Genomic DNA, 12,650 nt, shown 5'->3' with positions numbered 1-12,650 from the left:
GGTCTTCCAGAATCCATCTGCCAGATTCAGTTTGATTTATCAAATATATGTAAACACTTGTCACGGGTTTTGTTTGTTACTTTTTCAAAACAAAATTCACGCTGAACTCTAAAAAACACCCATGTCTTTCTGCCGTAGTCTTGATGTACAACAGCCACTTTATGTTTAAAACATCTCATACCTAATACTGAAACAAGGACATATTTATAAAGAACACAGAAAACATCCAAGAATAGCTGTCTATGTCCTGTCACAGTGGTCTTCAAAATGGATGCTTTACACAGATTTGTTATGGTTTTTTTTGTCATCTTGGTTATATTCAGTAGACAAGAGAAAGAACAAGAAATATGAGAAAGGGAGGAACAAGATTACCGGTAAAGACATGACAAATGCTCACAGTCAAATTTAAACTTGATTAAATGTGTGTGTGTGTGTGTGTGTGTGTGTGTGTGTGTGTGTGTGTGTGTGTGTGTGTGTGTGTGTGTGTGTGTGTGTGTGTGTGTGTGTGTGTGTGTGTGTGTGTGTTCAAGCAGGGCAACACTGTCAACAGTGTCAATGCACTAAACTTATGCATTCAAGCCGCTGCAATCCAAATCCAAACAGCTTGTTCTCTCTCACTTGTTTATTCCGACATCAGACATGCATATGTAACTACTGCTGCCTGCCTGATCTTAAGTGGATGCAAACCAACCTGGGAAGAGAGGAACAACTAAGGACTGAAGGAGCAAGAAAGGGAGAAATAAATAAAAGAGAAAGAGCACACAGCGGAAGAGGGAGAGATGAAGATGAATACATTGAAAGCTAGCAAAGGAGAAAGAAATGAAGTGAAAGAGAGAAAGAGCAGAATAGCTGCTGTCAGCGGAGGCCCACCACAGTGAAACACTAACTGTAGCGACAGGCTGATGAGTCAGTGTCTGTTTAAATGGCAGCTTGTCAGGCCTCCAGCTCTGAGGTGGGCTGCCGACCTGTCAGGGCCCTCGCCACATTAACCAGCTGACCCTATCATCCTTAACATTGCTCCACCACCGAGCCGCCTGTCACTAACTCTGCCATTTGGCTTTCCAGAGATCTGCCAGAGAGGGCAGGCACAGCCACCTCTTAGTGTTGTTTATTGATTTCTGACCCGCCGCTTAATAGTTTTCCCAGTCCCCCTGAATGGCTTTTGTAAGCAATAGGGTTTGTACATCTCGCAGATCAATACCTTTTATATTTACAATAAAATTGAAACGGCTTCTTGGTGGGTCTCACAGCACCTCTGCATTTGTCATCCTTCTGCAAGGGAAAACTATGTCATTATCTGAATTAAAACATTTATTTCTGATTAAGAGAGTGTCCTATCTCATTAATTTTCCCCTTTCCAATACAAGGGGAATGGAATCTTATTGATTTTTTTACTTTTTACACGTCTCCACTACTGGGAAGATAATTGAGAAGTTAGCCAGAATAAATGAAGTTTCTAGTCTTGCAGGGCAGCCAATACCTTGGAAATGTGAGGTGTTTTTGTGGGAGCAGGCCTTTAATTTTGTGCCAGCAGAAGACAGGGGGACTGAACAAATTGGATTAAGGCCGGGGATGGGGGGGCCCTAGTGTCTGAGGAGGTGGTGGGTGGGTGGCCTGGGGTGTACCAACACTGTGTGTGTGAGTGTGTATGTGTGGAGGGGGTAAATCTCCCCTTCAATTTTTACACCACAAAGACGCCTCAGGAAGCGCAGATTAAAGCATTTTAAGGCCAATAATGATAAGTTGCCTCCCCCTAGCTTATTGTTGAGGAAGAATTGAAAGACAGTAATCAATGTTTGAACTAGACCTTTTAACACAGCGGGGCTCATTGATTAAGCATTATCAAACTAATGAGATTGAATTAAGTTGTGGCTGTTTTCTGTTTCGTGCTGCAGGAGCCCTTGTTGACAGAAAATATTTAAATTTTACAAACATAAAGTTGTTTTCTGATTTTACAAAACATTTGCCATATTGATTATTTCGATTAATTAAATTAATTAACTAATTGATTATTTAGTTGTTGGTAAATTAAGAATTAAAAAACTTTATTGAATTGCTGATTTTGATTTGATATAGGAATTTACTTAGGATTATACAAAAAATACAAGCATGCATATAATAAAATATTATTGAGGGACGTCATCTTATTTTGTGTCTTTACACAATTGATTTTACATGTCTGGACTACCTAATATGTAACTTTTTCTTCTGTTTATGATCTCATATTTCTATTATGCTCCTTGTGACAAAGAGAAAGAGAGTAAAGTCACAGAGTTGAATTGTGGTTAAATGTTGTGGCATGGCCAGTGTGCAGATTTTGAGAAGGCAGGGCCGTGTGGTCAGCTCCAGTTTGCACAAGCCCAGCGCAGCTGATATGGGGGTCGTGAGAGGGGTGACTGAACACAGCAATTGGACCTCACAAACACTGAAAGAGGCCAGCACCGGCCTACCTCTGATGCTGCCCGATCTTGCTTCGGGGACTGAGAGAAAATGTTGTCGGACTCGGAGAGGGCATCGTCCATCATGGCCCCAGTCCGCCTGTCAGCCGGCTGATTGTGGAAGAAAAGAGAGAGTGAAAAGAGAGAGAGAGCTAAGCCCTGGAGTCCACCAGGAAGGCAATCGTAAGAGAAACAGGAGGAGAGAAGGAACAAGGAAAGAGAGGAAGAAAAGGAGAGTATAGCCTCTTCAGCCATCCGCTGACTCACTGCCTGGCTTTCGGCCACAGGGCCCCTGAGCGGTTACACTCCTCTACTCCATCCCTCCCTTCTTCAACCAAATCTCTCCACTCCCTCTTCCCATCAAGAACAACTCATCCCTCTTTCCTCTCTATCACAATATCCCTAAATTCTTTAGCCCTCTGAAGCCTGATCTCTCTTACTCCCACTTTGTCCAATGATCCCTCCGTCCTTCCATCCCTCCTTCATGGACAGCTGAATGTGAGGCTGATAGGCCGTGGAGTGAGTGGGGCAGCTGCCAGCGCCCTGCAGCAGAACCCTCTCTGACAGGCCACTAATTCAACTGACAGAAGAGAAACCTCAACCAAACACTGAGATTTCAGGTCCAAAGAGATGGGAAGAAAAGTTTAAAAAACGGAAAAATGAACTAAGAGAGACTGAGGTGGTGGGTTAGTGTCTGCGAAAAACATTCTCTTGCTTCGAAGGGAAATCAAGAAAGACGTGAAGATCCAAGAAGGGAGTTTTAATGAGCGACTGAAAGAGAACGGAGGGGAAGATGGAGAGTGAAATTGTGTTTTGGAAATCTGCCTGCCCAACGAAGGCAGAGAGCAGTAACTAGAGAAGCAGTGGAGATGAGAAAAACAGGTTTAAAGTTTTCAGGTTAGACTGCAAACTGTAAAACGAATAGGAAGGTTGTTTTTGCTTTCGTTCGATGTCTTTTTAGCCTGAATATTTTACCCCAAAAATGGGAATGCTTAGAGAATCTGCAGTCTCTACCAATAAAATGTGTTCTGTCAGCTTTCCTAAATTCCTAAATAAAACTAGTTAAAATGGATAAGAAGATTTGATTATTATTTACAGTCAATAGCTTCTACTCTATTAGTCAACTTTCTTTGTTTGGCTAAGTTTCTCTGAGTTCATCACTTGAAGTGTACAGCGGTGTCTGTATTTGCAGAGGCCCCTCTTTTCTTCTTATTTTTCTGAGTGCAGGACGTTTATGGGCGTCTGCGAAGAGCCTTTGGGCCCCACGTGTGTATGTTAACCCCCAGCCAATAACAGCATGCAGGGTGTGCTGCCTGTTCTCATTCCCAATACTGCCGCTTTGTCACGCCCCTCGGTGTTTGATACCCACGCACAAGGCACCCTGAGGAGACTTCTGCTGGGCTTTCGGTCAGTGTGTCTGCTTAACAGAAATTCACAAGAGACAAAACATTAAATGGCAGCTAATGAGATGCTAGCTACCTTTAGCAGGAGTTTAGCTGTTTTTCTTCTCATCATCATATATTGATGTAGCTGCTGCCTTATTTAACTATTTGAAATATCAAACTGAATAAGCAAAATGTCAGTACCATCTCATAAAATGGCAAAACATTTATTTTAAGTGGACGGGCTATTGCCATTCTCCTTGGCAGGACATAATATAACATTTTAAATTGTTATTCTACATTGTCTCATAATGTATGCAACATGTAAGACATTGGTCAAGAGAAGCTGAAATAAAATTTAAAAAAGACAAAAATACAATATACACTCCTCTGCAGTAGGCCAGGCATTAAAAACCACCACACCACCTCTTTCCATTTGTTTATCTGTACAAACGTACTCATGGCCAGCCAGGAGCAGTGTTCAATGAACAGCTTAATTTGTGGATGCATTTCTATGCCTAGAGTAATCTAAGGAGGGATGCAGAAAGGTTGGATACATTCATCACAAACACAAGCTTAACATAAGTGAAAAATTACAGGATTCCCAATGACCTTCCAACCAATCAGGCCTGGTAATTACACTCATTCATTACAAAGGAAGGGAGAGATGGAAGAATACAGAGATGACCCTTCAGGACAACAAAAATGTTTATAGATGAAAACAAAGAGGAAAATGCTAATGGCTCAGCTATCTGGCTGGATGGCTCTGAGACAATGCAGAATAATAATTTGCCATCACGAGCCAACTATAACCTCTGCAGAATTTTACATAAGAATTCCTGTTTTTATTTCAGAAGTGCATGGCAGCCATTTTTACTGTAGGATAGGAGAATGTTATTATAATGTACACCAAAAATGTTATGTGCCAAATTGATAGTAATTTTCTAAAACTGTATATTCTGTAGAAATATAGTAATAAGATAATATTACAGCATTTTAAGTCATTCAGCATTTTAATGTGTCCATGAAATTACTAGGGGTGTGAATCTTCACTGGTGTCACGATTCGATTCAATTACAATTATCCTGTCAACAATTTGAATCGATTCGATTACATGATGCATATATCGATGCATCATGATGCGTCACCTCCTCAATACTATTATATAGTGCTACACATGGTTTTCAACAACAAATTCAAGCAGTCAGATTTATATGAACTCCCCTTTTTATGTATGTGCTCTTAAAAACACTTCCTGAATGTAGCAGAGTCAGAACACAGCAGAAAAAAGGCAAAAACTAAAAAAGCAGCGAGTAAGTAACATCATTAGGCAATAATCGATTATGGTCTGTCACTGCATCGATGCAGAATTGTCCAGGTCCGCATCGCAATGCTTTAACAGCCCTAGTAATTACAGGTCAGACCATACAGATGCCAGTGTTTGTTTCACATCTTGTACATACATTACATGAGTATCCTAACTTTTGGATTCTTTGGATCTTTGGCTCTTTGTGTATTTTATTAATTTGTAATCATTGTGGTAGTACACCATGTAACAGCATGGTAAGACACTGGGGCAGCTGTGGCTTAGATTGTAGACCGGTCGCCCACCAATCGGAAGGATGGTCTTGGGCAAGACACTGAATGAATGGTGGTCGACATGTTTTTTTATTGTATCTTTCCAACTTTGTTAAATCAAATTACTGTTTTTAATCCTTAATTTACAGTCCTCAAGTTGTGTCAGTTTGCGACAATTATTTACTAGTCCAATTCAAACATGGCTACTGCATGAATCATGAAAAGTTTCAGGTGATCGTGTGAAAGATAGGGCTGGAGCTTATGATTATTTTCACTACTCATTAGTCTGCCAGTTGTTGTTTTTTTATTTTGGTTAATCTTTTTCTCCATGTAATGTCAAAAAATACAATTACATTTTTTTATAAAACCCAAGTGTCCTCCAAGTGCTTGTTTTGTCTCATCAACAGTCCAAAACTCCAAAATCCTCAAATTACTATTAGACTGTAGAAATTACCTGATTATCAGAATGGTTGCAATTAACTAACTGTTGATTGACTAATCCATTACTAATAGTACCAATCGTTTCATCTCCAGTGAAACTTAACCAATAGTTATCCAGTATCTGGTTATACAATATTGATGATGGTTTGAAGAATAAACATGGGGTCAAGTGGGGTTAGTGTTGGGACTGGGGTTAGTTAAAAGTCCTCTTTTTGGAAATGGCCCAGAGGGATGCAGTAAAGGCAAAGTGACACTTTATTCAGTATCTAGTTGTTGTTACCTGATAGATAGCTGAGTGTCATAAGTGGACAGTGATAATGTATGGTGTAATAATTGCATTTGATCTGTTGTATGCTTAATACAGTTGTAATCATTTGTCGGCTCCAGTGCCTCGTCTCGTACATAATTTCATGTTAACTCTATTTGTTTGCAGCACTAGATTATTTTTTCCCTTGTATTTTGCTTGGCTAATAGCTAAAGCACCCACGGCACGCTTATTTCCCATGCACTAACAGCATGGAGATTCCTCGCTGACTTTAAATTGAATCACTATCACGCATAAATAGCATGATGCTCCGGCACTGAACTTTTCGATTCATTCCATTTCCCAGACGATGGTATCTGACTGCTTTTCTCTGATTATGCAGATGATATTACTTTTTTTTTTCTTTGTCGATATCTGTTTAGGTGTCATTTGCAGTGGATGATGTTCTCATTGCTCAGTTTACCGCGCCCATAATAAGATCACCTGTGGTATGAATACATTTTCCCACTCTGCTCGTGTATTTGGATTTGCAGGGTAAATGAGTTTCTCTCAGCCTCGGAGGAGCGAGAGAGACAGGAAGAGAGAGAGAACACATCAAGCACGTTCTTAGATTCACTTTAGAGCTTAAAAAAAATTTTTTTTTTTAAAAAAAAAAAAAAAAAGCCCCCCCCCCTCCCCCCCCAAAAAAACTTTTTTTCTAAAAATGTTTTTGGATTTTGTTTGTGTGTGTGTGCTTGCATCAACATCTGTGGATATCTCTGTGCGAGTGTCTATGCAGCTACAAGACTGTACGTGTGTTTTCTCATGTTTGTGTGTCTCATGTAAGTGTGTTTGCGTGAGTGTGTGCGGTGGAGAAGCTGTATTTTACACCCACATTTACATCCATATGCCCTCTTTGTATTCCACCCTGCTACCCAACCACGGGCCTCAGCTGTCATTATTCCCTGTCCATCCACAGAGAAGTTATAGTTGGCAAAAAACCCATCAGGTGGGCAGGACAACGGATAATTGAGGTGATGATCGGAGCTGTTCAAAGACAATTGATAGTGATGGAGACAGGGGGGAGCGGGGAGCTCAGCCGGCTGACCGAGCTCTCCAGGGGCTTGGGAAGCGCCAGACCAGAATGTGGAACAACGCATAGCGTAGATACTGCTCCTCTTGTACGAAAAAAAATGTGTCTAGTTTTTTAATTCTTTTCATTGTTTTTCTAAATTAATCCAAAATATTCAGCTTTTAACCAAATCAAAGGCTATTTTCTGCTTTGATTCACACAAAAAACGTTATAGGTTTATTTCTTTGACAAATGCAGTACAATGTGTGCTGGCCCCGAGACCACCCTTGGCTTTATTAATAGCCCAAATCCCCTTCGCCAAGCCTGCCTCAATCACACAGCAACATATTGAACTAGCAGAGAAAGCCATGACCTGAACATCATATTTCCACCCGCTCCAATCCGAGTGACAAGTTGCCAAACTTCAAAATCTCCCAGAAAACCCAGTTAAGGCAAAGCAAGTTGTAAAGGCGTTTTTCATAAGCCGAGGGACAAGGGGGAACAAATGGAGGTTATTACTTTCCTCCATTCCAAATAGCCCCCTACTGTCTGGCTGAAATAGGCCTGGCAAAAAATGTCTGTATATCTCACATCCATACCTGACACCATTCCTCTGGATTTTTCTATTACCCACTGGCACTTTTTTTCCTTCTTTTTCTCCATTTTTCTTTGCCCACACGCAAATGTTATCACCTAAATGTCATCAATTGTGTACATATATAATCAGCCCATAATGTTAACACATCAGCTGATTGAGTAGTTTCAGGAACATGTATCTTCAAAGTCCTTGGATGTCTTTGCTGAAAACTTTGGATTCTGCCAGCAAACCTATTCGTCGTGTTTCTGAAGCATGCCGGTTTCACCTGACTTGCATGCAGGTGTTGTGTTTCTAGGAATCGATGTGTGGTTCGAGTCCAAGTGCACAATATCAATAACTCCGTCACACATACAGTGACATCTCACAGACAAAAAAAGTCATAGACACACATAAACATGCGCACATTACAGAGGCAGCGTATCAATAACTCCCTCATTCGCACGATGACGCACACACGCTGTCACACACACGCTGTCGCATGAGAGACACTGTATCGATAACTCAATATTTCAGGTGTCAGTCTTGTGTGGTGTGCCATGCCCTCTGAGTGGCGGAGGGGGGAGCAGGTTGGCAGCAGAGGACAGGGAGGGACAATCCCTGACAAGGCCGTCACACCTTTCAATACCTCCACTCTGCCTCTCATTAGCTTGTGTGTGTGTGTGTGTGTGTGTGTGTGTGTGTGTGTGTGTGTGTGTGTGTGTGTGTGTGTGTGTGTGTGTGTGTGTGTGTGTGTGTGTGTGTGAACTCCTGGCTTGAGCTGGCACAGTCAGCAACTATCACTCCCCCTAATTTCCACCACACTCACACACCTCGTGGTCTCCACTTTCTGCAGACTTCACCTTAAAGCTGGCCGGTCTCCAGGCATCCCCTCCCCTTGTTCCCCCGACTGCCACGCTCTCAACCAGCTCCTCCGTATGTGAATAGCTGTCCCCTGGCACGACCCCGCGGTCCACGCGTGGAACTTTGGCCCATCGGGCATCCTGGTGGTTTTGCTCCACCTGTCATCCTGTTTTCCCCTTGTTTATTAACAATTAGAAAAGGGCATAATGGAGAGTCCACAAACAATTTGCACCTTGGATTTGCAAACCTAAATATCTTCAGAAGTTACAAAAGGGCGATGGATGATTGTTTTGTTTGTGTTTGCTCATGCTGGAATGTTAAAACTGGGACCATAAAATATTTGGTGCTAAAGACTGGTGGCCCATGTGGGCCTTAGGCTTGGAGCAGTTCATAAAAATATAGTGAATAATTGAAATAGTACGACTACATTTTTGTTCATTCGTAGTAAAAAAACTGTGCTGATGGGGCATCCTGGTGGTTTAAGAAGCTCACCATGTAATCACAATGCCCCTTGTTTGAGTCCAGACAGGGACTTTTGTTGTTGCACCTCGTCCTGCATCTCTGTTACTTAATTTCCTTTCATCTCTCTATCCACTATTTAAAAAAAAGGCAAAATTGCCCTTAAATCAGACTGATGTGCGGATGTCAAACCACTGTACGGAGAAACTGTAGCAGTGTCAAAAAAAAAGCTTTGAAACTTCATTTTTACAAAAGAAAAATCCAGAGGTGGAGATTTCCTTTATTATACTCAGACAGAAGAGCCTGTCTGATTATAATAAAACAATCCCCGCAGTCTTTTATCTTGAACCTGTTGGATTAATGCTAATGTAAGTTCCTCTCTCAGTGCAACCAATAGCATCCTGCCAAATATCCTAAAAGGACCCCCAGAGCAGCCCTGATGCTCCTCCATTACAGGCCTTATAATAGCTGCCTGGGATATATGTATTTATGTGGCAGGAAATAACATCAGAGTGAATTGCCATAACAACTTTATAAATCAGGCAGGCGCAGGGATGGCAGGTATGGGAGAGAGAGGGAGAGAAAGGCAGTGCCAAGGTGGCTGTAACGCTCATGAGAGGTATTTGAGATAGCATCCATCACCACTGTGCAGCCATACAAGAAAATGGGTTAAACCCTGGTTCACCGTATGGGGTGCAACCCCTCTCCCCAAAAACACAGGCCCTTCTACATTTAAACTGAAGTTTAAAAGCAGCCAACACAATTCACATTGAACCTATAGTTCCTGCAGGTTGTCCCGTCCCCCCATCCATCCAGAAAAACGGGAGATCTCCCCATTAATCAAAAGTTACAAACAGACTGCTCTGTGTCATAACTCTTGTGATGGGCTTTTCCGTTGATTGATTCCTATACACACATACTGTCTGATTACCATAATGTGTTCTTGTGGCGAAAATTCTGGCGGCAGGGGCGAGTGGGGGTGGGGGTTGAAGGGAGGGTGGTGTTGGTAAGGGGTTTGGGGAGGGGGGAAGGAGGGGGGGAGCTGTGGTGAAGCAAGCGGGAAGTAAATAACAAATGGCCCAGACCCCACCTCATCCGGAGTGATTTCAATCCAATGTTCCATCACAGCTAGTGTGAGAGGCGAGTGTTTGGGGTTTGGGCTATCAATTACAGATATGTGTAGGCAGGCAGACACTATCATTTCGCTGATTGTCACCAGTCCACCGCAGTGACATCAGGAAGTGATTCATCAGTCTATTTCCTGTGACACCCAGGGAAAGATGACATGCTAGGGCCTCTGGAATTATGGGGGATCCTGAAAAAAGGGCTCTTTAACATGCTCGGGGGGCAAACACATTCTAATGCAGACATTTAACCTCTCTCCGCCAGCGATTGCTCTTGACTGACTCGGTCCATTCATTCATTTCATTTCAGTCTGGCTGTTGATGAAACTATCCGCACTATTTGTTCACTAACATGTCAAAACATGTAGCTGTGGCATCGGAAACAATGAGAAGTAGAGCTTAAAAAATGACAAATTAACATACATTGGAAAGGAAAAAAATATTAGAAAATAAATTATCATTATTATTATTATTATTATTATCACAATGATAGACAGCACATATAATTGCAAATCTTGTAGAATTTAAATAATGTTGCAGTTACAACAACATATGTGTAGTGTATGAGTGTAGCACGATTAAACATTAAAACAATGTTAAAGGTGACAAAAGCATACTGTAATTATCTGGTAATTATTTCTCAGAGTATTTATTCTTCATTAAGTCAAGGTAATTCCACTGTGGTAGTGTTGAATACATTAAAAAAAGGATATTTAAAGAGACAAAACAAGTTTTTATTTTCTTCATTTTTATCCCTAAATATGCTTAACAAGCTGAATTAATGTAATTACTTGCATTTGATCATCTGCTCTGATTTTACTATATAATAGTTTACCCACTCGTATGCACGTCATGACTCTGTCATTTTACATTTAGTAATTATAGTATGCAGCTTGCAAAAAAGACATTGATTTCCATCAAACTATTCTTCAAACGTTTTGGATGCTGATTATTTTCCTCAGTAAATCTATGGTCTATAATATGCCAGAAAATTGTGAAAATGCGCCTCACAGTTTCCGAGAGCAGGAGGGGACAGTCAAAAACTCACAGATGTTCCGTTTACAATAGCATGAGACAAAGGAAAGCAATTTCTCAAGTTTGAGTCGCTGTAGGAAGGGATGTTTGGCATTTATGCTACAAAGAAATCCCAAAAAACATAATTGATTATCAAAATACCAATTGTTTCAGCTCTGAAAGAGAACAATACAAGATGAAAAACATTGTGGAGAATCATTGGTAGAATATCGGTGCATCTTTGTATACAGAAATTATATGAAATGATAAACAAAGAATCCAAATAATATTGTTTGTTGTCTGGCAGACATGACAGTAATGTGACTATGGTGGCCCATCACAGCTTCATGGATACAAAGGAAACGCAGGTAAATGTCCTGTGCCTTGTGTTGCTCGCAGGTCATCCTTCCTCAGAGATTCATACCAAGCTGGCAGTAAGCATAGATGATACCAGCAGGCCAAACTTTATTCCTCCCGTTGCAATTGCGTCTGTGAGCAGTGACTCTATCAATCTGCTGGCGGTTGGGAAGATTGCCTAATCCGGTAGCCAAGGGACTCTCATCAGTCTGCCTCTTCATTGTGTGTGTGTGTGTGTGTGTGTGTGTGTGTGTGTGTGTGTGTGTGTGTGTGTGTGTGTGTGTGTGTGTGTGTGTGTGTGTGTGTGTGTGTGTGTGTGTGTGTGTGTGTGTGTGTGTGTGTGACCAGCCAGTACCTTATTGGTGGGAAATGCATGTACTGCTCCTCTGCTTAACATTGTCACCCTCATTTGTAAACACGGTCATCCATCAGGCGCCGGCCCCCCACTTATCCAAACAGATGAAGAAGGTGTATGTTCTTATAATTTGCTTTCATCTCAGAGAGAGAGGGAATAATAATAATTTCTCCCTGATGTACAGTTGCCCACTCCTCCTTCTCTTTTTTTTCCCCTCCACTTTCATTTTATCCTCTTTATCCCTCTTTATTGCTTGTGGATAGTGTATTAATGAAGCGGCCTAATTTGACACCCCGCCGCAGTGTAATGGATTAAAACGCAACACTGCCATCCGTCTGCCAGCCACAAATAAAGCACGCAGTATAAATATTGTAATTCATACCTGTAATAGGAATCAGGGTGCCACCTCTTGCCTGTGTGGTAATAATCTTTACCTGCTGATGTCTTGCAGATTGGAAAAATCTGACTGTGTGCTTGTGTGTGTATGGGTGTTTAAATTCATGCTTGTGCTGCAAATAATAAGAGCATGGACTTCCACCATTTATGGAAAACTGTGCAAATGTTCTTGTGTTCGACTCTTCTAGCCCAATATTTTTTTCCTGAAGTTTTTTAATGAACACATACAGTAAAGTATGCATGGCATTTGTTTGATACATTTATGCTTTACCATATATTCTAATATTTTTATCATGAATATAGAGGTGCAAAGTGGGAGAAAGTCTTTTCCCCATTTCAGATTTTTCCTGAA

Source organism: Perca fluviatilis, chromosome 9 (assembly GCF_010015445.1).
Source record: "Perca fluviatilis chromosome 9, GENO_Pfluv_1.0, whole genome shotgun sequence".
Classification (NCBI taxonomy): domain Eukaryota; kingdom Metazoa; phylum Chordata; class Actinopteri; order Perciformes; family Percidae; genus Perca; species Perca fluviatilis.
The sequence above is the reverse complement of the archived record's forward strand: the minus strand, read 5'-3'. Positions refer to the sequence as shown.